The 25,875-nt window shown below is 43.3% G+C and overlaps 1 long non-coding RNA gene across 1 annotated transcript in view; it reads right to left on the bottom strand.

Annotated features, from left to right (window-relative positions):
- LOC141257966 (uncharacterized) overlaps window positions 1-25,875 on the bottom strand; it is an 82,358-nt gene that overhangs the window by 13,408 nt on the left and 43,075 nt on the right. The window lies entirely within an intron of this gene.

Raw genomic sequence — 25,875 nt, 5'->3', positions numbered from 1 at the left:
ACCAATCACCGATCTTGGATCCACATTTAAACAACGCTGTGCTGATTGGTCGCAGCCGATATTTAAATGTGGCGCCCAAATCGGTGATTGGTCGCGGTCTTGGCGCGCGACCAATCACTGATCTTGCCGCCAAAGTTAAACACTACCGTGCTGATTGGTCGCGGACGCTGCCCACGACCAATCACCGATTTGTGCGCCAAATTTAAATATCAGCCTCATGCACGTCACTGACAGCCTGGGAAAATTCTCCTGCACTCAGCGCTTCAGCGTGAGAATTCTCCCACGCTGTCAGTGACGTACATGAGGTGAGCTGAGTTCATTGGACATGACCTCGGCTCATCTGGATGCCGTCACAGAGAGACACTGAGGAGCGGAAGCATGCCTGCTCTTCTCAGTGTCCGCGGGATGACAGGCTGGATGGCAGCGTTCTGCTGCGGTCCAGCCTGTCATCTCGATGTAGCAGAGCTGAAGCTGTCATGGGAACCATGGAAAGGTAAGGATGAGGTTGCTTTATTATTTTTCTTTTATTGCAGGAGATCGTTGGCTTCAGCTGGAATGGGCGTGGTGGTAAGTATGGTTTAATTTAGAACAATAAAGAATTGTGTGTTTATTTCAATTAAAGGACTTTATTCTGGGTGTTTGTGTTTTTTTTTTTTAACTTTGACTATGGGGTTAGTAATGGGGGTGTCTTATAGACGCCTCTCCATTACTAACCTGGGCTTGATGTCAGCTGGCATTATAAGCTGACATGAACCCCAGCCCTATTACCCCCTGCCACCGCACCAGGGCAGCGTGGAAGAGCGAGGCTAAGTGCCAGAGTTGGCGCATCTTATGGATGCGCCATTTCTGGGGCGGCTGACGGCTGGTGTTTCTAGCCTGGGAGGGGGCCAATATTCATGGTACCCTTTCTGGGCTATTAATATCAGCCCCCAGCTGTCTGCCTAGCCTTTGCTAGCTATTAAAATAGGGGGGACCCCACGTCATTTTTTTGGGGGGGTCCCCCATTTTAATAGCTAGTAAAGGCTAGGTATTCAGCTGGGGGCTGATATTAGTAGCCAGGGAAGCTCCGTGGGTATTACCCCCTTCCCAGGCTTCAAACATCTGCCCCAGCCGTCTGCTTAACCTCCGCTAGAGCCTAAAATTACGGGGAACCCCACGCCAATTTTTTTTTTAATAAATCCTTTATTTTAACACTAAATGACAAGTACAGTAATCAACACTGTCACTGTACTTCATATATATATGACTGACATGTTTCTATCTATCTAATCTATGTGTGATGCTCTATTCTTTCTGTTCTAAATTGTCGGGTACCGCTGTTGAATTGCCGGCCGGCTTTTTTAAAGAGACGGTGCACGAAAACACTATTATTTTTTTAAATAAATCCTTTACACTAAATGACAAGTACAGTAACCAACACTATCACTGTACTTATTATATATTTGATTGGCATGTTTATATCTATCTATGTGTGATGCTCTATTCTTTCTGTTATAAATTGTCGGGTACAGCTGCTGAATTGCCGGCCGGCTTTTTTAAAGAGACGGTGCATGAAAACACTATTATTTTTTTAAATAAATCCTTTACACTAAATGACAAGTACAGTAAGCAACACTGTCACTGTACTTCATATATGTGTGACTGACATGTTTCTATCTATCTAATCTATGTGTGAGGCTCTATTCCTTCTTGTCTAAATTGTCGGGTACCGGTGTATGCCGCTGCTGAATTGCCGGCCGGCTTTTTTAAAGAGAGCGTCTTCTGAGCAGTTTGTCAGCTTTTGGACACCTTTGAAGGTGTTTTCTATGTGTTTCTATGTGTTTTTGTTTGCCTGCCATTGGTTTTAACGGTGTTCGACAGTGTTCTAAGGTGTTCGACGAACAGTTCGACGAACAGTTCCTCGAACATCCCGGTGTTCGACGAACCGAACCCGAACACTACGGGGGTGGCTCAACACTAGTCTCTGCAAAATGTAATTCACGTCACCTCATCGCGTCTTCTGTATGGAGAGTCAGGGTGTTGGAGACCGGAGCAGCACACCCGGGGAACAGGAGCGAGATGAGTATGTTTTTTCTGCATGTATATATGAGTCTATGTGGGGGCTCACACTGTATATACAAAGGCTACGTGGTGGCTCAAACTGTATTTAGGAGGCTATGTGGAGCTCACACTGTATACAGGAGGCTATGTGCGGCCTCATACTGTATATAGGAGGCTATGAGGGTGCTCACAGTATATGTAGGAGGCTATGATGGGGCTCACAATGTATATAGGAGACTATGTGGGGGGCTTATGCTGTATATGGGAAAATATGTGGGGGCTTATACTGCATATAGGAGGCTATATGGGGGCTTATACTGTATTTAGGAGGCTATGTGGGGGCTCATACTGTATAAAGGGACTATGTGGGGCTCATACTGTTTATATAGGGCTGCGTGGGGGTTCATACTGTATATAGGAGGTTACCTAGGGCTCATACTGTATATAGGGAGGCTATGTGTGGGCACATACTGTATACAGTATATGGGGTTATGTGGGGTTCATACTGTATATAGAGTGGCTAAGTGAGGGCTCATACTGTTATAGGAGGATATGTGAGGCTCAACCTCTATATAGAGAGGCTATGTAGGGGCTCACACTGTTTATAGGGGGCCATATGGGGGCTCATACTGGATATAGGAAGCTATGTGAGGGTCATACTGTTTATAGGGTCCATGTGGGGGCTCATACTGTTTATAGGAGGAATTGTTCAGGCTCATACTGTTTATAGGAGGATATGTGAGAGCTCACACTCTATATAGAGAGGCTATATGGGGGCTCATACTGTTTATAGGGGGCTATGTGGGGGCTCATCATGTAAATAGGAGGCTATATGAGGGCTCATATTGTATGTAGAAAGTCTATGTGGAGGCTCATACTGTATATAGGGGACTATATGGGGACTCACACTGTATATAGAGGGGCTATGTTGGTCTTATATTATATGTAGGGGGCTGTGTGGGGGCTCATACTGTATATAGGGGCAGTTTTCAGGCTTATACGGTAAATAGGGGAATGTCAGCATACTTAAATATTAAGTGATAATTAGAGTTGAGCCACCCCCGTAAGGTTCGAGTTCGGTTCGTCGAACGCCCGTATGTTCGCCGAACTGTTCGTCGAACTGTTCATGGAACACCGTCGAACACCGTTAAAACCAATGGCAGGCAAACAAAAACACATAGAAACACATAGAAAACACATAGAAAACACTTCAAAGGTGTCCAAAAGCTGACAAACTGCTCAGAAGACACAACTAACACATGGAAAAGTGACAAGTACATATAGTCATGCAAAAAGAAAAGAGGTTGAGGAGTAAAATGAGGGGGAGACACAGATATAGGCATGTAATGCCCTTCTAAAACCAAAAAAGTGCGAAGCTGACACGGCCAGTCCGTTCTTGCCCATGCGACCTCCGTGTCGCCGGGTTTGGGCCAGAGCTGCGGTGGACCCTGATGCCCAGCCCCCTTCTCCCAATACTGGGGCCTGTCCGCTGGTGGGTCGAGCGAGCCCCCCTGCGGTGGAGGCAGGTCTAAGCTTTTTAATTTAAATTGTCTCTCTAATTTGAATGAGTACACTTTAAATCCTTTTACAAGGATCTATTGGAGGGCAAGTCTGATGCCAGCAGCCGCGGGAATTACAGCTCCAGTAGCGTCCACTAAAGCTGCTGCAGTTAAAAAGCTTTTATAAGGATCGAGCTTGGCGGTCCACTTCAAGGCGTCCTACCGCCAGTCCCAGCCCCTGTGGCTTGGGGTGCCTCCCGATGCTCTTCACTGAGTGTCCCGTGGGCCCAAAGCATTTCCTTAGAAAAAATTAAGTGTCCAAACTACAGGTGGTGTAGCTTGCTTAACAGCCGGGATAATCCGCTGACTAGCAGACACTGCTACTAGGAACAAAGTATTTCCTGGGCTAGATGCAGTTAAAATTTTGTAATTAGATACTCTCGTTAGATGTTGAGAAAGCATTCCATAGAGTCTCCTGGCATGCCTGGCCCTCACAGGGTATCAAATACTTAGGAATTCCTATTCATAGAGACCTCTCCCGTCTATGTTATCTTAATTTTGGGCCCTTTATTGAACAACTCCATACAGACCACGGTTGGCAAGTTAGAACTGTAAGATTCACTACGTGAACCACTGGAGCTTTGTGGAAAAGCACATGTACACTGTGTTCCAAATTATTATGCAAAAAGTGTTTAGGAGTGATAAGGTAAGAATTTTTTTGTTTGTCAGTTAAACTCATTGATGGTGATGTGTGTCAGGGCTCTTTATATCACTCTAAGCAATTGCAGACACCTGTGCTAATTAGTTTGGCAGGTGTGTCCAATGAAAGGCAAGACTACTTAAGAAGGCTGTCCCACATTATTAAGCAGCCTACATTTTCTGCCAAAATGGGAAAGAAAAAGGATGTGTCGGCTGCTGAGAAGCAACAAATTGTGGAGTGTTTAGGTCAAGGCATGACTACATTCAACATTGCCAAGACACTTCATCGTGATCATTGCACAATCAAGAAGTATGTAGCTGATTCACAGTACACACGTGTGCGTGCTGATAAGGGAAAATTGAGGACTCTTTCCTACAGGCAATTACGTCAGGTTAAAAGAGCAGCGGCAAAAAAGCCTTGTCATAGCAGCAGACAAGTTTTTGAAGCTGCTCCAACGTCCCCCGAACAACAAGATGCAGGGCCCTTCAGAGGTTTGCAGCTGTGCATAAGCCATCCTGTTGACCTCCTCTATCCACTGTACACAAGCAGAAACAGCTCCAGTGGGCCAAACAATACATGAAGACTGACTTCAAAACTGTTTTATTCACCGATGAGTGCTGTGCAACGCTCGATAGTCCAGATGGATGGAGTGGAGGATGGCTGGTTGATGGACACCCCATGCAAACATGGCTACGGCGCCAACAAGGAGGAGGTGGAGTAATGTTTTGGGCTGGAATCATGAGGAGAGAGATTGTCGGCCCCTTTAGGATCCCTGAAGGGGTAAAGATGAACTCCATGATGTATGTGGAGTTTCTCAAACAGCACTTCATGCCATGGTTCAAGAAGAAGAACCATGTATTCCACAGCAAGATCATTTTCATGCATGATAATGCACCATCTCATGATGCACATAACACATCTGCATCTCTGGCTGATATGGGCATAAAAGGGGACAAACTTATGGTGTGACCTCCATGCTCCCCTGACCTCAAACCCATTGAGAACCTCTGGAGCATCATCAAAAGGAGTGTCTATGATGGCGGGAGGCAGTTCACATCTAAGCAACAGCTCTGGGAGGGTATTCTGTTCTCATGAAAAACAATTGAAGCAGAAACCATCCAAAACCTGACAAATTCAATGGACGAGAGAGTTCAGAAGCTCCTTTCGAACAAGGGGTCCTATGTGCAAATGTAACATCACCTAGAATAAAGCTTTGAGTTGAAAACTGTTTGATTTAAGTTTCTAATAACCTGCTAATGCTTATAATTTCAAAAATGACCATTTTTTTGTTCTTTATTAAAATGAAAAGGTTGATCGAAGAGTGTGGGGGATCTAAGAGTGTGGCAACCCAGTAGTCAGGAATATTTCGAATTCTGACAATCTGAGGGTCATGTTGCAGGTAGTGCTGCAAGAAGGCACCCATGTGTCTTGCGCATCTAGGAGCCCCAAAATTATTTTCCGGGCTACATGCAGCTAAAAATTATTATTAATTTGAAAGCTGGTGGTGCTTAGTATAGATGGCCTAATAGAATCAGTACTGCAAACTGCTATAAGGCCAAAATTATTTTACAGGGAAGATAGAGATAAACATGATTAGTAATAATTTGAAATCTAGTGGAGCTTAGTATAGATGGCCTAATAGAATCAGTACTCCACACTGCTACTATGCCCAAAATTATTTTCCAGGCAAGATACAGATAAAAATGATAATTAATTTGAAAGCTTAAAACGGTTGGTGAGGTGATTTTACCAAATCCTCAAGCTTTTACTCTCCCCAGGATGACACAGGGCTAGAAAAGTCCTTGCTGATGCATGATGTGTTCATCTTTATGAACCTGAGTCTGTCTACATTGTCAGCGGACAGCCGCGTGCGCTTATCTGTCAGCACAACACCAGCAGCGCTGAACACACGTTCAGAGAGAACAAAAATTATTATTAATTTGAAATCTGGTGGAGCTTAGTATAGATGGCCTAATAGAATCAGTACTGCAAACTGCTACAAGGCCAAAATTATTTTACAGGCAAGATACAGATAAACATGATTAGTAATAATTTGAAATCTGGCGGAGCTTAGTATAGATGGCCTAATAGAATCAGTACTGCAAACTGCTACAAGGCCAAAATTATTTTACAGGCAAGATGCAGATAAACATGATTATTAATAACACTGGTGTACAAAAAAAAAAAAAATTCTGGCATGGACTTTAAGAACAGTTTTAGACTAATTTGTGGGTGCTGAATTCAAATCTGATCTTATAATTTCTCTATCACATCACGTTTTTACGCTATAGGTATATAGCCCATTTTCAATAATTCCAAGAAAAATATAAGTAGTGTATGAAAAGTGCCGTTTTATACGGTTCACTAAGGTAAATTTAGTTTTCATTTAGTCTCCCAATAAATGTGAGAATATCTTTGTTTTCTTTGAACATGCATAATTCCCATTTGTTATGATAATAAAGTAAAAAAACAGTTTTCAAACACCCTTGTTTTCTGTGCTACTGGGACAGTAGAGCTACAGCAGAGCATTGGGTGAAAACTGAATGGCCTCAGCGACAGAGTTTGGCACCTGCCGATAAGAATGTCATCCATGATTCACTATTGGATAGAAAGAACATTGTCTTTCCTCCCTTGCACATAAAACTTGGATTGATGAAGCAGTTCGTCAAAGCTCTCAATCACAGTGGAGAATGCTTTAACTATATATGTTCAACTTTTCCAGGTCTTAGTGAAGAGAAGAAAAAGGCTGGAATATTGGATGTACCTCAAATAAGAACACTTATGAGAGACCCAAACTTTATCACATCAATGAATGAGACAGAAGAAAGAGCTTGGAATGCATTTTGTAATGTGGTGCAGAATTTTCTAGGGAATAAGAAAGCAGACAACTATGAAGAGATTGTGGAAGAGCTACTAATGAGTCTGCAAAATCTTGGATGTAGAATGAGTACCAAGATTCACTATTTAAACAGCCATTTGGACTTTTTTCCAGAGAACCTTTGGGATGTGAGCGAGGAACAAGGGGAGCGTTTTCATCAGGACATTAAAACAATGGAAGAACGGTATCAAGGCCGGTGGGACTCACATATGATGGCTGACTATTGCTGGAGCTTGATGAGAGACAACCCAGAAGCTGTACATCACAGATCAGCCAAGAAAAGAAAGTTCAAATAACTGCCATTTGCCATTCATCTGTGTGCCATATATATGTGTTTTTATATTTTGTAGTTTAATTTTGTAAGTATATTTGATTTGCTGTACACAGACTTTGTAATTTGTTATTCCTTGATTAAAAATATACAAAATGTAGTAACGAAAATCATGAGGTTATCAAAAAACATTCGATAGGATTACTTTCCATCAAAAATATCTCGAAATCCTGATGTGATAGCCAAAAACGGAGTTCGTATTAGTAATCAGCAGCCAAAATTGACTTAAAATATGTTTTAAAACCTTTTGACAGAAAAACTGCATTGACCAGTGTAATTTTAAATCTGGTGGAGCTTAGTATAGATGGCCTAATAGAATCAGTACTGCACAGTGCTACAAGGCCAAAATTATTATACAGGCAAGATACAGATAAACATGATTAGTAATTTGAAATCTGGTGGAGTTTAGTATAGATGGCCTAATAGAATCAGTACTGCACAGTGCTACAAGGCCAAAATTATTATACAGGCAAGATACAGATAAACATGATTAGTAATTTGGAAGCTTAAAACGGTTGGTGAGGTGATATTAACAAATCATCAAGCTTTTACTCTCCCCAGGATGACACAGGGGTAGAAAAGTCCTTTCGGATCCATGATTTGTACATCTTTATGAACGTGAATCTGTCTACATTATCAGTGGAGAGCCGCGTGCGCTTATCTGTCAGCACACCACCAGCAGCGCTGAACACACGTTCAGACAGAACGCTGGCTGTGGGGCATGACAAGATCTCCAAGGCATAAGTGGCGAGCTCAGGCCATTTATCCAGATTGGAAGCCCAAAAAGAGCAAGGGTCCAGTGACACAGTCATGGCTTCAATGTTTACTTGGAGATACTCCTGTACCATCGTCTCTAGGAGTTGACTATGTGTCAGACTTCTTGTCTCCTGTGGCCTTGCAAAGGATGGGCTAAAAAAGTGGTGAAGTGATTCCGCAAAATTGATGTTACCAGCAGACACTGTGTTTCTGTTACATTTTGAGTGCTGAACACTCGACGGTCCCACAGTTGGCAAGTTGGAACTGTGAGATTCACTACGTGCACCACTGGTGTTTTGTGGAAAAGCACATGTAAGATTCTGCAACAGTCTCTGCTGATACTCCTGCATGCGTGCATCCCTTTCTATGGCAGGAATAATTTCTGCAAATTTACTTTTGTACCGGGGATCTAACAGTGTGGCAACCCAGTAGTCAGGATTATTTCTAATTCTCACAATTCGAGGGTCATGTTGCAGGTAGTGCAGCAAGAAGGCACTCATGTGTCTTGCGCATCCAGGAGCACCAAGTCCCTGTTGTGTTGGTGGCGAGGTAACAATCATGCTTGCTTCCTCTGCCCTCTCTCCCCAACCTCGCACAACAGAAATGTGATCAAGGTCTCCCTCATCTGATGAGTCTTCCATCAGTTCGTCCTCCACTTCTTCCTGGGCTCCTGCACATTTCTCACTAGTTTGGCTGCTACCATGCACCCTGCTAAAACCATCTCCCCCACCCTCACATGCCTGCCGCCTTGGTGCTGCCGACCGTCTGGACTTTGCAGATGTTAGCCCTTCCGCATACAACTCCTCCTCCTCTACTTTCTCCACCTCCTCTTGTGCCACCACCTGACTCCGAATTCTGTTTAACATGTGCTCCAGCATGTAAATCACCGGAATAGTCATGCTGATAATGGCATCGTCAGCACTAAACATCTTCGTCGCCATTTCAAAACTGTGCAGAAGGATGCATAGGTCCCTGATCTGAGACCACTTCTCCAGCGTGATTTGCCCCACCTCTGGATCTCGTTGGCCCAGGCTATACGTCAGAACATATTGCACCAGGGCTTGTCGGTGCTACCACAGTCGCTGCAACATGTGCAGAGTTGAATTCCACCAGGTAGGCACATCGCGTTTTAGCCTGTGAAGTGGCAGGCTCAACGACTTCTGTAGAGATGTAAGTCGCTGAGCTGCGGGATGCGAACGGCGGAAGTGAGCACACAGCGACCGTGCCCTCTGCAGAAGGCTATCTAGTCCAGGATAGTGGCCTAAAAATTGCTGGACACCAGGTTCAACACGTGAGCCATACAAGGCACGTGTGTGACATTGCCCCGGCGAAGGGCCGCACTGAGGTTTGCAGCATTGTCGCACACGGCCTTCCCTGGTTTCAGGTCCAGTGGAGACAACCATTCATGAAACTGGTTCTCCAGAGCTTACCACAACTCCTCAGCTGTGTGACTCACATTTCCCAGACATTTCAAAGTAAAAACCGCCTGATGACGTTGAGCCCTGCTGCCAGCATAGTAAGGAGCTGTGCAGGATCCCTTCTGCGCAGTTAGAAAGCTTGTGGCATGACCAGACAGGCTTTGGGTGCAGGTGGAGGACCGAGAGGAGGTTGAGGAGGCAGAAGCAGTGGAGGAACTTCGAGATAAAGAGGATTGACACACAACTCGTGGGGACGGCAAGACTTGGACAGCAGCCCCTTGTCCTGCTGTCACCATAGTTACCCAGTACCCAGTCAGCGACATGTAACGCCCCTGTCCATGCCTACTCGTCCAAGTGTCTGTGGTGAAATGCACCCTGTCACACACAGAGTTTCTCAAAGAAGCGGTGATGTAGTGTGCGACATGCTGGTGGAGTGCAGGCACACCTTTCTTTGAGAAGTAGTGCCGACTGGGCATCTGGTACTGGGGCACTGTGACGGGACATAAGGTCTCGAAAATCCTCTGTGTCCACCAGGCGGAAAGGCAGCATTTATGTAGCCAAGAGCTTGCAGATGGTGAAATTCAACCTCTTAGCTTTCTCATGGCTAGGAGGAAATGGTCTTTTACTTGTCCATGTGAAGCCCAGCTGTGCTTGGCATCACAGACCCAGAAGGGTGTATTGAAGGACTCCTCCACAAGAGGCCCCCATAACCATTCACAGATTTGCACCTTCCACCTCAGACCACCAGAGGGAGCTCCTTAGGGAGATATATAAGGGAAGGTGGGGCCAGGCAGCAGTTAGTCTGTCAGAGTCTGGTTTAGCAGTGAGTACAGTGCAGTCTGAGACGTGTTACCTCAGAGGACAAAAGCCTGTTCCAGCTCCTGCATTCTACCCTGCTGTGGAGCTTATCCAGATCAAGACTCGGTGTAGCTCAGTGAGGTGAGCTGTAGGTGTGCCGGCGCCATAAGATCGGTGAACCGCGGCACGCTGCCGTTTGTGTGAGTAGCCTATCGAGGGCTCGAGTAGGCCGAAGGCAAAGGAGTAGAGAGTTAGTTCATAGGGGAGCAGAGGAGCTTAGCTGGCTCACCCCGAGAAGAAGAATTTACCGGACACCGGGTCCGAAGCTTGCCGGGAACTCCATGACCCAGCAAGATAAACCGGAATCCCTGGAGAACTACAGGTCCCAGGATCGCTAAAGTGCTGATACGTACCAGAGCCAGGAGACACATAGGCCCCGTAGGTCGGGAGCGTGCGCTCCAAGAGAAGGCCCTACCACAAGGTCAGCCAGCGCAGGACAGAGACAAAGTTAGGCCTAGCTCCAGGCAGGTCAGAAACTAATTATGCAGAAGCCAGAACCAGGAGGCCCAAAACCTCCTCATTGGGGAGGATCTGGACATACACCCTTCACCCTACAGTGCTCCGGGGAGTGCCTGAAATTCCACCAGTAAAAGGTACTGAAGTGACTATCGTGTCCATCCCTGTTCTTGCTCTGGCCCAGAGTAGTCTCTATATCCTGCATCCCCGTTCCTATACTGCCCTGAGGCCCAGCTCTAACTGTGGAGAGCTATACCATCAAGCTGCCTTATCAGCCTCAGTAGACTGCGCAGCGCTGGTGATCCTCACCAGAAACCACAGGTGGCGTCACGAACTCTTTCTTTTATAAACTTTACAAATATCAACCCCTTTTTAGGAGAGACCCCAGGGTACGGGCCCGGGAGCCGACCACCGCGACATCCCTAAAGGCCAGGCCAAAGGCCCGGGTACCGAGTTATCCCCATTCCCCTGGGTGCCACATCCACATCTGAGGGACCGAGGGCTGGCTGTTGTGCTTAGACGGGGTTGAGAAGGGTGTCCCCGGCAAACTGCCGGTCTGTGAGGAAGATGCAGGCGGACATGTTAGGTTGCCTTGATCCAAAGGTGGTGCTATCGATGTCGGAGAGCGCTCAACACCAGCTGGTGTTTCCACCTCCAAATAAAATGATGACCTGACAATCACACTGGCTGTTGCGGGTAAAGAGGTGGCCGGTCTGCGTCCCAAAACAGGTGTGACTGCTGTCCACCCAGTCACAGAGGATGAAGAGATGTGGCTGATGGTGGTTGGCCCAGCCGGCTAGGCCGCATTGTAGCACAGTGAGCTTCCCACTGCAACTTATGCTTCATATCCATGTGCCGGTTCATGTATGAAGAACTCAAACTATGTATTTTTTGGCCTCTACTTAGCTTTTTCTGACAAATGTTACAGATAACACGAGTCGGGTCATTCTTATCGATCTGAAAAAATGCCCAAGCTATGCAAGGCTTAGCACCCATGCGACCTGAAGAGCCACTACGACTTGTGGTCAGAGGCAGAGTTGTGTTTGAGGATGCAGTTGTTGACGTGCTTCCAGTACTACGTCTCTGTCCAGGAAGGCGCAACCTGACCTCGTCGTCACTAGCATCCTCCTCAACCTCCTCTGCTGACCTCATCGACTGGCTGACTGTGGGTTGACAGTAAGTGGGATCTCCAACCTCGTCATCATCACCCTGTGTGTTATCACACCAGTCGTCCTCAGAGTTAACCTCTTCCTGCCCTGACAAAAATCTCAAGTTGTCGTTCCAATCAGGTATTTGAGTCTCATCATCGCCTTCCTCATTCTCTCCACCAACAGGAGATACAGTTTGGGAACGAGGGTCTACATTATGGTTGAGGTGGAGGAGAGCCCACTTGAAGGAGCCCTTGATATTCGTTGAAGCACCTGCTGTTTTTGTGCCTCATCTGGAATTTATAGCGATTGGCGTGGCCGTAAGAAAGGGATCTTATCACATTGTCCACTAAAAGAAGTAGACATCTTAGTTTGGCTGGAAGATGGTCTTTCTTCTGCAGATGTTACTGTTGCTTTAACACCTACCCCACGGACACAACCTTTTTTTCCCTTCCCAACACACCTATTCCCCTTTCCACCATCAGCAGGCCTTTTTCCACTCATTTTGGTGGTTAACTAATTGACAACTCTGGAGTTGTTTGCACAAAAAACAATGGATGGGAACCGAGCAGAGCTGAGTGGCCAAACTGTTGTATTAGCCCAAAAGTATTGGCTGGGTCAGATGCAGTAAAACAATTTTATTACATACACAGGTGGTGGAGCTTAGTATAGATGGACTAATAGAACAAGTCCCACACACTGATACAAGCCCACATTTTTTTTCAGAGCTAGATGCAAATAAAAATTATTTTTAATTTGCAACCTGGTGGAGCTTAGTATAGATGGACTAATAGAACAAGTCCCACACACTGCTACAAGCCCAAATTTTTTTTCAGAGCTAGATGCAGATAAAAATTATTTTTAATTTGCAACCTGGTGGAGGTTAGTATAGATGGACTAATAGAACAAGTCCCACACACTGTTACAAGCCCAAATTTTTTTTCAGAGCTAGATGCAGCTACAAATTATTTTTAATTTGCAACCTGGTGGAGGTTAGTATAGATGGACTAATAGAACAAGTCCCACACACTGCTACAAGCCCAAATTTTTTTTCAGAGCTAGATGCAGATAAAAATTATTTTTAATTTGCAACCTGGTGGAGCTTAGTATAGATGGACTAATAGAACAAGTCCCACACACTGCTACAAGCCCAAATTTTTTTTCAGAGCTAGATGCAGATAAAAATTATTTTTAATTTGCAACCTGGTGGTGGTTAGTATACATGGACTAATAGAACAAGTCCCACACACTGCTACAAGCCCAATTTTTTTTTTCAGAGCTAGATGCAGATAAAAATTATTTTTAATTTGCAACCTGGTGGAGGTTAGTATAGATGGACTAATAGAACAAGTCCCACACACTGCTACAAGACCACATTTTTTTTCAGAGCTAGATGCAGATAAAAATTATTTTTAATTTGCAACCTGGTGGAGTTTAGTATAGATGGACTAATAGAATGATGCTATGCCCAAAAGGTTTTACTTGGCTAGGTGCAGTAAAAAAATTTGTATTCTATACACAGGTGGCATAGCTTGCAACACAGATAGGCTACTCCACTGACTAACACACTGCAAGAGGCTAAAAAGGATTTGCTTAGCTAGATTTAGCCAAATGCTGTGAAAAAAACTTGCACAGCACTGGCACAGACCTGCCTAGCAAAAAGTCCTAGGAAATGCTGTAACCTAGTCCAGAAAAGGACTGCAATTACAAGTAGACCCTACTCCCAACCTATCTATTTAAGAGCACAGACCTGCCTGATAAAAGTCGTAGGAAATGATGTAATCTAGTCCTCAAAAGGACTGCAATCACAACTATCCCCTACTCCCAAGCTATCTGTAGATTTGTACGAAAATTGGCTTGAAATGAACACTCAAAGTATAGCGCACACAGCAACAGCGGTGCCGTCTAACACGCAGCTGCAGCAGTGAGAAAATGGTGGCTATGTGGAAATGGCTGGGTCTTATAGGGCAAGGACATGTGACATACACTGCCAATGACACATGCCTTTGCTTGTGTGAAAAAAGCAGTTCGCTCCGTGTGTGCGCTGCTGATAGGCTGACAGATTGCATCTCCCCACTGTAAATGGGGGAAAGAGAAAAAAAAATGGAGATCTTCATTATTTCTGCAGAGATCCATCCCCTGCCCCTCCCCCCGCCCCACTGTACACTCAAACTGCGTATTAACATTAATTTTCAGCATTACTGAGAAAAAATCCAGTTATGATTTTGGTGCACGAACATTTATGGAACATAACCTCGAACAGCCGGAATTTTTTCAAATTGTTCGTGTTCGCCGAACGGCTCGAACACTGCCCAAAACAGCTCGAATTTGAGATTGGCGAACAGTTCGAGTCGAACACCGCTCATCTCTAGTGATAATATTAATATATTATAATAAATGTAATTAATATGTTGATATGAATATTGAGCAGAATTCATATCTGTCTATTGGTTCGTTCTCCGCAACAGTCATGGTCTCTCATGTGATCTCTTTGGAAAATTAATTGCCCACCCTTGCCTTAGATAGTAATAATGCCCCCTGTGTGCCGATACTGAATAATAATGCCACCATCTATGCCTGATAATAATAGTGCACATGGGGTTTCTTACAATAATAATATTGCAGCTCATGGTATGCAAGGGGCTTATATTAATATGGGGTCTACCAGTAGATACATAGGGGGAGAGGGTTAATAAGAGGCTTTAATACAGAGCCCAGACAGGCTGTACTATAACAGCAGGTGAAAGGGGGAGGTAAGAGGAGGAGCAGGCATTCTGACGCTTAGGCTTGAAGGGGAATAGAGCCTGTAATAACACAGCGGGGCAGGCGGAGGGTTGTGTTTATTAGGAGCTTAGACCCGGCTGCTGCATTCAATGACACTTTACATAAAAATGTGTTCCAGCGATGAGACCGGAGGGGGCGTCAGTGCGCTTTGGGAGGCACGCTGCGCTCCAGCGAGAGGTTTCCTCCCCATACAGATACCAGAAGGTCCATGCTTGAAACGAACAGTGGGCTCCAATAGGGGGCGCTGTTTTATGGATCTCATCAAGTATTTATCACATCATAGGTCCAGATTGGTTCCCATAATGGCTAGGCAACAAGACAACAGGGAATATAGGTGTATAGATATATTATAAATATAGAGGATGTATTAATATAGTGTAAATGTACCAGATATAATCGATGCACACACAAAGGAGAATCATTTAACCCTGAATCAATATTCAGTGCAGCCAAGATTAAAAGTATAGATAAAGAAAAGAAGTCCGTCCAAATGGCCGACTATGCCGTATAGAAGAGCGCAGCCACAATTGGCCTACACACTGTATGGTGATAGTCTATGTAATAGGGCCATACTGAATAGTGATCACACTATAACAATAGGCCATTCGTTAATAAAATCCATCTAGTCTCTCGTTGAATGATTTTCTTATCCCAGTCGACCAACCTCGCTGGTAAAGGGACCACGTGTATAACGTATGCCCATATAGACGGCTTGGGAGGGAGAGCTGATCCTCCTGACAGATTCCCTTTAATCTTATAAGGAGACCCAGAGGGGCACTATTATTATTATAAGGAGACCCAGAGGGGCACTATTATTATTATAAGGAGACCCAGAGGGGCACTATTATTATTATAAGGAGACCCAGAGGGGCACTATTATTATTATAAGGAGACCCAGAGGGGCACTATTATTATTATAAGGAGACCCAGAGGGGCACTATTATTATTATAGGGAGACCCAGAGGGGCACTATTATTATTATAGGGAGACCCAGAGGGGCACTATTATTATTATAAGGAGACCCAGAGGGGCACTATTATTATTATAAGGAGACCCAGAGGGGCACTATTATTATTATAAGGAGACCCAGAGGGGCACTATTATTATTATAAGGAGACCCAGAGGGGCACTATTATTATTATAAGGAGACCCAGAGGGGCACTATTATTATTATAAGGAGACCCAGAGGGGCACTATTATTATTATAGGGAGACCCAGAGGGGCACTATTATTATTATAGGGAGACCCAGATGGGCACTATTATTATTATAAGGATGCCCAAGGGGAACTATTAATGTGATAAAGAGACCTAAATGATCATCCTAATAAATTGGTATCACGGGGAGTAGTAAATTTAGATTTTCTCCAATGGTAGGCAGGGTCATATTTGTAATAGAGAACCTCATCTTTGAAAGTGGGTGTGGGAGAGTAACATGGGCCTGTGTGCGTCCTATGCCAGAGCTGGGCGCAGCCCCTAGTCCGGCCCTGTTCCCTCAGTAAAGATACTTCTTTTAGCCCCTAACACGGTACAAAGATATACATTGTCTTTTAGCCCCGGAATCTGACTTTCTTATTGATACAAAACACTAATTTTTATTGTGTGGAACAGATATAAATAATTTATGTAACAACATAATAATACTCTAACTGCTCAGAAGAGTAAAGTGTCCATAGCTCTATCATCCATGTCTGCATATGGTACCGATGCTCAGCCTATATTGTTGCCTCCTTAAGGGATGCTAGGCAACTTCCTTATAAGGTAAGCTGCCCCTTTAAGAGTAGAACACAAGATTCCATTATGACATCACAATTAACCATCACTACTTCTACAAGTGATTACACTCTAGTTGTCACTTTGACTTTCCGGTGTCATTGTTGTCGGTGTGATAAGCCATATAGCTAGTCATATACAGACTGCGCTTGGATTTACTGGAAATGTCTGGAATTCCTCCAGACAGACTTCAGGTGTTAGCACTACTCCAGGGGATTCTTGCCACCTATGACCCTGACTTTGTGCTACCACTACCCGATGGCGTCCTCAGCTTCACTTACCGGCTGGTAATGGAGCTTGTGAGAGATTGCCTGACCAAATACAAACGAGGTCATATAAGCTCAGAATATCTTGAGCATTTACAGAAGAACATATGGACATTAGTACAACAGGTAAATAGCAGACAATCTGCACAAATCATATAGTAATAATGGAAAATAATAATGGAATATAAGTTTAACCTGTACCAAATACCCAGATAAGAATAGCCGGGGAGCAGTAATAGGGCATACAGGCTACATGACAAGGGAGAGGGTGATATCTACAGGGTTATTGGGAGGGTTGTGGAGGTAGGGGGGAATTGGATTGGTTAACCAATTATGGACCACAGAGTTTTCAGTTGTTATGCCTTCATTTTTTCCTCACTTTCTTTCAAGAGCCATAAATTTGTTATTTTTCCATTGCCATAGACATGTGAGGGCTTGATTCTTTTGCAGGACAAGTTGTAGCTTTCCGTGGCTCCATTCTATTTACCATACATTGTACTGAAACAAGGGAAAAAAATTCCAAGTGAGATGCAATGGTTCTTTGTGTCGCTATATTCAGGGACCCATAACATTTTAGTTTTCTGTCGATTGGGATGAGTGACGATATGAGTTTTGCAGTGAACTTTGTGTACATAGAGTGTCATAGAATCATAGATTCTATGGGTGTTTTGATTGTTTATTATTAATGTTTTTAAGTGAAATGAGAAGACAAAAAAACCCACAAATCCAATTTTTTTTCCTCTTTTCGGTGTTTATTGATCGTATTAATTAATTCCCTATCTTAAAAGATCAGACTTTAACAACCGCATCAATATCAAATATGATCATTAATTTTTTCCTTTCTTTATTTTAAATGGTGAAAAGAGGAGTGATTTTAACTTTTAAATTTTTAACATTTTTTTAAATATTTTCTTCTTTATTTTTACATTTTTTTTTTCGTTCCCTTAGGGGACTTAATCCTGCAAATCGCTCATACTATATATTGCAATACTACAGTATTGCGCTATATAGTGAAAATCTTGATCTCCTCTGGAGCTCAGCCTATAGCTAAGCTTCACAAGGAGGACCATGGTTTCAGCAACGGAGGTCTTCAGCAGACCCCTGGTTGTCCTAGAAATGCATTAGACCCTTGTGATCGCCTTGTGGAGGGCCGATGAAAGCAAGAGTGCTCAGGCATTGGTGCATGCACAATTGAAATGATACTGTCACAGACTGACAGCTTTATTTAAATGGTTAACAGAAGAATTCTGCGTTGTCCACGGTTTTTAGGGACAGATGCTGGCTATTTCATATACGCATGTTTGGGGAGCTCAGCTCCTGAGCCCCCTCCACATGTGAGGATCCTTCCAGGATGTTAATAACCCGTACATTTGCGGGAAGGAGTTGAGGAGCTGGGTTACAGGGGGACAATAAAAGGAAGAAGGTAGGAGTTTCACGTTCCAGCATCCAACCAGCCCTTATAAAGAGATGGGAGGAAAGTTTGAAGGCTGGCACTTGATAAGTAGAGGTTTTGGGACGGTCACAGCGGTGGGGGATAGGTTTGGGTCAGAGTCTTGATAAATGTGATGTCCTTTGGACGGAGGTTACTGTTGGGGGAATAGTGACTTTGGTTACATCTCAATATAACTAGTGGACTTCGGTCCTGTGAGGATAGTGGTATTAATGTGGGATATTAATGCCTTAACCCTTGTGTCGGTGTGGTGTCGGTGTGGTGCGGCTAGGGTCTAACTCTTAATTAGGTGTTGTTTTTCTTCTGGTTTAAAGCCTATTAGATATCTACTGTATATAATTGTGGGGCTATCATTGTTGCAGTCACCCCGCGTTTTGAGTTGGAGTCTGCTGTGGCCATTTTACACAGGTCACAAGCAGCCATGTGTCTTATATACATACATTGGGTATGGAGGGAGGACGTGGGGATTTAAAGGTTTACAAGCGACCGGATCCCTCGTCAGTTGTCATGTAGTACTTGTAGTGTAGATAGCATAAGTAACATGGTGATATAAATGGCCTCCTCCGTTTTGCTTTTTCTCTCATGATTTTCCTTTCTTCTTTGTTTTCATCTCTATAGGCTGAAGAAAAATCCCAAAGTGGAGAATTGGCCTTTATTAAACAACTGGCCCAAAATGTCCTGCTTGTACTGGAGTATCCGTCCTACTCAGTGGAGCGCCTGGTAAGGATCTATCATCTTCTACATCTCATGTCCTTGTTGTCTGATCTTCTCCAGATCACCAGCCATATAGCAGAAGCTCAGGTTCATGATGGTGGAGGCCTCCCTGTCCTCTCCAGGCAGACACAGGTTTCCATCTCATGTCATTGTTCTCTGATCTTCTCCAGATCACCAGCCATATAGCAGAAGCTCAGATTTATGATGGTGGAGGCCTCCATGTCCGCTCCAGGCAGACACAGGTCTACATCTCATGTCCTTGTCTCATCTTCTCCAGATTACCAATCATATAGCAGAAGGTCAGTTTCATGATGGTGGAGGCCTCCCTGTCCTCTCCAGGCAGACACAGGTCTACATCTCATGTCCTTGTTGTCTGATCTTCTCCAGATTACCAGCCATTTAGCAGAAGGTCAGATTTATGATGGTGGAGGCCTCCATGTCCACTCCAGGCAGACACAGGGTATTTTATGGCCACCTGTCCCTGTGGCTTCATCATCTGTGAGGACAGTCTGTACTCAGTGGTGCGGAGTTTGTATTTCCGCCTGTGTCTTTGTATAAGGGGGATATCTCCTATAATATAATAGTGTCTGTGCAGGGTCCGGCTTGTATCACGTCCCCTACATCTGCTGCAGTGTAATCATCATGGACATAATATAGAAGAGAGACGTTCCTGCATCTTCAGCTTTTATTCCCCTGCAGTTTCTATGTCTTAATGTCATTTCTTATTCCTTTTTAGGCCGCGATCGGATCATTGAACCTGGGGAGAAATCCTTGTAAGAGCGACTATAAACCGATCAAACTGATCAGCAGTGGAGCCTTTGGGTGAGCTTTACTTTGGTATTATATATATTTCCCAGGGCTCCTTATGACGATGTCTCTGCGTCCTTCTCATGTTATGTTCCCATGGACAAATTATGAGTTCACATCACGGTCCACATCTATCTGTCACTATTCAGGTCAGTTAGGATGTGACGTGGATGAGGACCCCCCATTGGTGATCATTTGTGGAGTGTTATTTTATGTATTTATAGACATGGTTTTCTAGTGATGGCCCCACATTAATCATTAATACAGGAGATCATTTGATGAGATCTATAGATAGATTGTTAATAAGAATTTATAGTAAATCATGTTTTTTTCTCCTCTCCAGGGCCGTCCACTTAGTTCGCCATAAAGATACAAACCAAGTCTGCGCTATGAAGAAAATGGACAAGGAGAACCTGAAAAAGCCAAAGAGGCTTGAATGGGCCTTTCTGGAGAGGGACATCTCAGCATTCGCAGATTGTCCCTTTGTGGTCTCCACGTTCTGCTCCTTTCCTACTAAACTTCATCTATGTATGGTCATGGAGTATGTACCAGGTAGGACACATCCATTGTATCTATATCCAGCCCACGTCTGCTTAATCCTAGCATCTATATATGACCACAATGTGCCCACATGGACGGTTACATGTCCTCTTTGCAATTATTATAAGTCATCTGTTACCAAGATGCCTGAAAAACCATTGATCTCTATGAAAGTCCCCCAGTATGTCCTCGCTGAGCACGGCAGCAATTTCCACTATGGGTAAAAGGAAGATTTGTCTTTTTGAAGAGTTTTTATAGATAAGAACGTTCACAGAGAAAAAAATTAGAGGCTCGTAGATGAGGCTCTGTCTCTATGTATAGGGTCTATCTGCAGTATACAGTATACGCACTACATTATACAGTATATATAGACCATCCTGTCCCAATGTCTCCGCCTTCTTCACATTCCCACTCATCATGTGTAATTTACATTGTAACAAACCCTCAGTTCTCATATTTGCTTTCTCCTGTAGGAGGTGACTGTGGTACCCTTCTAAAGCACAGGGGTCCTTTACCAGTCCTCTTGGCCCGTATGTACACTGCGGAAACGGTCCTTGCTGTGGAATACCTGCACAGCTATGGTGTGGTGCACAGAGATCTGAAGCCTGAGAAGTAAGTGACCCCTCTAGCATATTAGAGGGGAAGAAAGTTAGAGTTTCTTATACAGTCTGTGGGTTATTACTTGGTGCTGACACCATCTTTTCTTTCACAGCCTCCTGATAACATCAACAGGACATATTAAGGTCACTGATTTTGGGGTTTCAAAACTCGGCCTCATGAGACCAAACTCAGACTTCTACAAGACTCCAACTAAGGACATCACCAAAGAGTTCCTTGATAAAGAGGTAGGCTTTACTTACAGGGTCTTGTACTTTACAGATCTCATCTTTCTCCTTCTCTGATTTATAATTTCTCTAGAAAAACATTTCCACTGATGTTATGTGTCGCAATTATATTTATTGATCATCATCTCCTTTTTCTGTTGGTTTCCAGACTGCTGGCACCCCTACTTACATGGCCCCAGAAGTTATCCTAAAGATAGGCTATGGAAGGCCTGTTGACTGGTGGTCAATAGGGATCATCCTATATAAATTTCTATTTGGATATCCACCATTTACAGGGGCTTGCAGAAGGAATATTTTACACAGTATCATCCAGGGTAAGTAAAATAATCTGAATGCTTGTGATGTCACTGTTATTTGACTTGAATAGTTCTGTAGTTTTTTCTAGCTTTGTTAAGGAATTTTTTTTTTATGAAAATAAATGAAGAGGTTTTATTTCTTATAATATTTGCTTTTTATATAACAGATGATATACCTTGGAGATGTAATTACTTTCCTCCAACTAATGCTCGAGGCATCATCACTCAACTGCTCAGAAAAATTCCAGCACTGAGACTTGGAACAGGTAATATTAATAGTATTATCAATGAATTATTACAGCGTGACCAGACAAATGATGGGTTCCATGAGGATCAGCACTGAGGTTCTGTACTCTACCTACTTTTCTATTACCCATTCTTCATGCTATAATGTTCAATATATTTCCTTTATGTCGGCTCTGTTACATCTTCAGTTCAGATTAACATAAATTCTACAGATATGGAGCAGTTTCTCTGACAATGACTGTATCACTTTCTTTCTTGTCTTCCTTTTCCAGGAGGCGCAAATGAGATCAAAATTCATCCATTTATGCGTGACTTAGACTTTGACAACCTTTTAAGTCAGAAGCCCCTGTTCGTTCCTGACCTAAAGTCAGATGAGGACACCCGCTACTTTATCAGTAAGTAAAATGAGACGTCATCTGCAGAAAACTGACGTGTGTCTTGTCTTTCATTTTATGTCAAAATCAGTTCCCATCATTATTAGTGATAACATGGTGACTGTCTGGGTATTATACTAATAATCTCTAATAACACTTGTATTTTTTAGCTCGAAGTAGCAGCTTCAAACATATGAATTCAGATGAGGGGGACACAAGTGAGGACAATGACTGGCCAGAAATCAAAAACTTTGCATCAACTTATCAAAGGTCTTCTAAAGTAAGTATGTGGCTAATAAAATGTATGAAACCTATAATTACAAAAAAAATTAAATATATCTATTTTATATTTCTTTATCTGTTTTAGCTATATATCACCAATACTGGGATGATGACCAATATAGAGCCTATGTCACCTCCACAGTGTTCCCAAGAGAACAGTGATGGAGGCAATGAAGAGCCTATGTCACCTCCACAGTGTTCCCAAGAGAACAGTGATGAAGGCAATGAAGTGCCTATGTCACCTCCAGGGTGTTCCCCAGAGATCAATGAAAAACGCTCAGAAATGTGAGTAGATTATTATTATTATGAGATTTAGTCCTGATATATGTCGGATCCAAATACAAGATACGAGTAACACAAATCTAAATCTAGCATCCACCACCCCATGACTACACAATCTCTGTGGGTCTTACTTGTGATAACTTCAATAACAGCTGATTGTTGCGACCAACCATTCATTTCCAACTCACTACAGGCCAATATTACTAATTAGACTCCATTCTTGCTGGTAAAATGTGGTCTTGAACAGGATATCTCCTCTATGTTGTCCTAATTGACCTTACAGACAGGTGTTCTTCCGTTATTCTATTGTTTTTTCCTTGTAATTTACGTGTCTTTTTTCTACCAACAGGCAGAAAGAATCTTCCCCTTCCAAAACTGTTGGAGACAATCAGTGTTTTACTGCTAAAAACAGTGAGTCATCCTCGCCCTCATTGTCAGGTATGTACAGGTTTATAGGCCATCCAATTATAGCCTATGATCCAAAATTTAAATATTAAGGCTCTAAAATTACTTCCTTTATTCTTTCTGCTCCCCTGAGTATTCTATTTTTGTTTTGTTAAAATCCCCCATACGGTTCCAGAGTTATGGGCCTTTGTAATTAGTGGTAATTTTTATTCTTTACAAAGGGGCGGTGTTCACAGGATCCTCTGGGGCGTGCCCTTAGGTTACCACGCCCACATGATAAAGACCATAATAATTAACACTAAATAAAAAGTCCCATATCTCTACAACCGTACTGTGGATTTTAGGAAAACAAATATCAGAATACTCAGGGGAGAAGCCGACATAAAATAAGAGCGAATCTTGGACACTTTTGACCTGGTGATGGGTCTTCTTTAAAGTTACAATGAAGTTTTATCTAACTGATTATATAACACTGTGGCTTGCTGAAAGTAATGTCATATTAATATGGGGACATGGTTCTTTGGGGAGACACCACCGGAACCCAGAAAAGCTACAGGTTCATATTAATCAGTTGCATAACTCTATAAAGATACAAAGCTCATCTTTTAGGAGTTTATAATCAACATTTTTTTCTGGCTTTTTGATTAGAATCTCCAGTTCAGAAGAGAAGAAAATATTTTCGAACACTGAGAAAACAACTAAAAACAGAGAAAGTTGAAGAGGGGGAAACTAGGAGAGGTAAGTGTGACGATAATCTCCATGTTGTATAACGTCAGTGAGAAGAAGTCATGTGGAGCAGATGTTATCCGTCAGTGGTGGGATTGTCACATGTATGATGGCTGACAATGATTCTGCTCCTCTGTATGATGAGATTCCTCTAACGTCATGTTACAGTGACACCACAGTAGTGTCCTCTAATATGGAGTCCCATTACTTACATCAGTTTTACATCTTTTCTCCTAGGTTCTCTCTTCCGCCGGATGATAACATCCTGCCGGCGTGGATTATCCAGGGCTGCTCGTGCTGTCAGAGAAAGCTGCATTTTTGGCTGCTGCCACCAACGCACCATTGACATCTCGAGGACAGAAAACCCCCAAATCTAGCGCTCTGAAGAAACTACAGCACATCCACCATTAATGCTGTACCTGTATGGAAGGAGTTGTACCACCTACCTGTGGCCTCCTGACCAGCAAGAGACACGTGCAAAAGTTGAAGGCTCCTCCAAGAACTTGTCTTCATCCTTCCATGCAATTTTAATTCAAAGAAATAAAAAATTAAAATTGTTTAATGTCTTTTCGCATTTAATTGATTATTACTGACTTTTATGGTATATTAATACTATACCTCATATATAGTATGTCTGAAGGGTTAGATCCCAAACTGGAGAATAGCGGTTCTATGTCTCCCATTAATCCTCTAAACTCTGGCCAAAAATGGAGGAGATGACCAGAGATTCTGTTATTCCTAAGGGTACGTACACACAGCACCTTATAGACACCAGCATACCCACTGATTTTTTATTTTATAAGAAGACACTTAAGGAAAACATCAGTGTTTTTGTTAACTACATATAAAATAGTGAGCGGCTTCCAAACAGAAGCCACCAGCAGAATGAACCGATCACTTTCTTTAACCACTTCGTAATTTTCAAAGCTGGAAGCGGATAAAAGAAGCTGAAAAAGACTGAAAAATACACAATGCACAGCAAGTTGTTTTTATATTGCAGTGCATATGTTCAATCATTTACATTTTTATCTAGTGCTTTTCATGAGGGATCCAGGTGGAATCCACCTGAAGAAGACATTGTTTGCACATTACGAAGAGTGGCAATTAGTGTTGAGTGAGCACTAAAATGCTCGGGTGCTCGAAGCTCGGGCCGAGCTCACCGTGATACTCGGGTGCTCGAACCGAGCAACGAGCTCAATGTTAGTCTATGGGAGACCCGAGCATTTTTGCGGCGGCACCCCCGACAGTCTGTAGAAAGTCTAAAAAGTGCCCAAAACGATAGTGACAGTGCTCAAATGACATGGGGACAGCATGGGGATCGCCCCAGGAAGCATTTCAGACCCCCAGGTCACTGCTGTCAACAGCGCCGGACTGGGGTGTCTGGGGTCCACCAGGGACATTGACTCCAGGGGCCCACCCACCCTTCAGCTATTTGCAAATACCTGTTAGCCGTTATACCCATTATATTGGCCGCTTCTGCCCATCACTGTGCGCTCACCAGAAATGCGATGTACAATTACTGTAGTTTGCATTAAAGGGTTTTTATTGGTGAAAACAAGTTATCAGCGATGCACAGGTTGGGAAGGTGATTACTTATTTATTGGTGGAATCAGCACTGTCAGAAGATTGTGGCACTTTGAGTATTTGGTGAGATTTTTACCTCTGTATTTATAAGACAAAACCAGGAGTGGAGCAATCCGAGGTAATGTTTTATGAATTTCTCACCCACTCCTGGTTTTGTCTTATAAATACAGAGGTGAAAATCTCACCAAATGCCAACTTGCTTTCTCTGGTGAACCTTTGCAACTGCATCTCTGCTGCTGTGTAATAGTCACAGGGCAGGGAGGGGTTAAACATCCAAGTATTTAATATCTATTGGAAATAAAGAGGTTTCCCCTTATTGATATCAGATAAAACAAATGACCAACCACAATCCACTCTACCAAGACCAATATTACCAGATAGAAGGCAGAAATACCACCACACCGTGACCAGATCACATA

This window comes from Phyllobates terribilis, unplaced genomic scaffold (genome assembly GCF_046119375.1).
Source record: "Phyllobates terribilis strain yellow unplaced genomic scaffold, ASM4611937v1 Scaffold_3__8_contigs__length_932513732, whole genome shotgun sequence".
Classification (NCBI taxonomy): domain Eukaryota; kingdom Metazoa; phylum Chordata; class Amphibia; order Anura; family Dendrobatidae; genus Phyllobates; species Phyllobates terribilis.
The sequence above is the reverse complement of the archived record's forward strand: the minus strand, read 5'-3'. Positions and strand labels throughout refer to the sequence as shown.